Raw genomic sequence first — 1,911 nt, 5'->3', positions numbered from 1 at the left:
TGCATAATAGTGTCGGGGGAATGGGCAGCTGGAAGAAGAGGGTTTCTGTAGGTAGATCTGGTATAAAGTCTGCAGCAATATCCCACAGTGGAGAAAGTCTAGTGAAGTAATAGATGTTTAAACCCTGGCTTAGATTAAGTTCCATCTGAAGTGTACTTCAGACCAAAACTTCTGCATTGTTAGGAGAAAATGTCCCCTTCCTCCTGTGTATAGTTGGGGGAAAGATATATTTTACTTTTATAATTGTATTAATTTTTACACTTATGAATATATGTTATTTCATAGTTATATTTATAAGTGGGACCAGATGGGCCTGTTTGATGTGAAAACAACAAAAACACACAGAATTCATAGCTAATAAGCTGCTAATAAGTTTTACGTACAGAAACTATGAGTTGGTTGGTTACATTTAGTTCTTAAATATACTATGTAAATGGTGAATTTTGTGTTGAATAGTCTATCACCTGATATGACTTGTTTATGAATCTTTCAGGGATTTAGTGCATGTATGTGTATGATCGGGTGGTACTTAATCAAACATCACATATGCTGCCTCTCTTCAAGAGAGCAAGAGTGCATGCTCAGCATTGGCCTTTGCAGGCAACAGCAAACAAAAAACAAACAAAACAAAAAAAAATGTGTTAACCAGAAACACCAAACTGGGGTGGGGTGGGGCAGCACTTGCTGAAATGCGCTGCTAGGATAGGAAATGGTGTGTGTGTGTGTAAAAAGAAAACACACACAGAGGGGCTGCATCACAGCTTTGTTTCACTATAGCTGCTAGCCTTCAAATACCAAGTAAGTACCAGTAAGTAAAAGGGTAGGGCAAGTTTTGCTGCGGGGAAATGTAGAAGTCAGCTAGTTTGTTGTCATTCGTTTTTACATTTTGCAAAATGTGTGAGCTCATGTTTGCATGCATGCTCATGACTCCAGTCCACAGGCCTGTGTGCTTCATGGTGCTGACTGAGGCATCCCCCCTGATCTGCTGGGGCAAGGCTACAGTGGTCAGATGCTATCTCCTCTGACCCCCTGATGGTAACACTAAGCATCGCTATTGTTATCCAGTCTCTCCTTTCCTGCCCGATATCTGATTTGTGTCCTTGTTTTTTATCTGCGTTTGATTGTGCGTCTCCAGGACCCCTCCCTCTCTCCCTCCCTCCTCCAAGGCCATTTCCCTTAGTTCTCCACACGCCAGAGAGACACTTTTCTCTGTGCCCTTTTCCCCATCACAAGAAAAATTAGATTTTTGTTGTTTTGTTGTTTGTTTGTTATTTGTGCTCTAATTTCCCTGTTGGTATTAATTATTAGGTTAAAATATTATTAGGTGCAAGATGAATAAACTCCTCCTTTACCATGCTGCAGCAAGTCTTGGTTTGTAATATCACCTTTTTTCCCCTGATCAGGAGCACCAACAGAGACCACTGTCAGTAGACGTCAGTTTTCTCAATTGGCTTTTAGACCTGTGTAGATTTTGTGGTAGAAAAGTAAGATGCAATAAAAATGAATATAAATACTGGACCGTAGGAGGCAGTCTGTGGTGTGAGAGGAAACTGGCGTGACATCATTCATCAGTGTAAGGGTGTGTTAACCCTGTTCCCATGATTTCATACGCTAAGCTTCTGACAGCCCAATTTACAGTCATCAAATTTTCAATTTGTCATGTTTGGCGAATACTAATTTTGTCAGATGCCAGAATGTCACCATTGTACACTGTTGTAAAATGTCTGTTTGTCCGATGATTATTTAGACACTGGGATCTCATGTTTTAGTGTGTTCACTATACCAAAGTAAACTGTCTGCACATCGACGTAAACACACCACCAGAATATACTGTCCTGGTTATGTGGTGAACTGCTTGATGAAAACTATTTGGGTGGTGTGAAGACCAAGCCCTGTCACATCTCTTCAGTG

The sequence above is a fragment of the Sprattus sprattus genome, assembly GCF_963457725.1.
Source record: "Sprattus sprattus genome assembly, chromosome: 18".
NCBI classification, from domain to species: Eukaryota; Metazoa; Chordata; class Actinopteri; order Clupeiformes; family Clupeidae; genus Sprattus; species Sprattus sprattus.
This window is presented reverse-complemented; position numbering follows the sequence as displayed.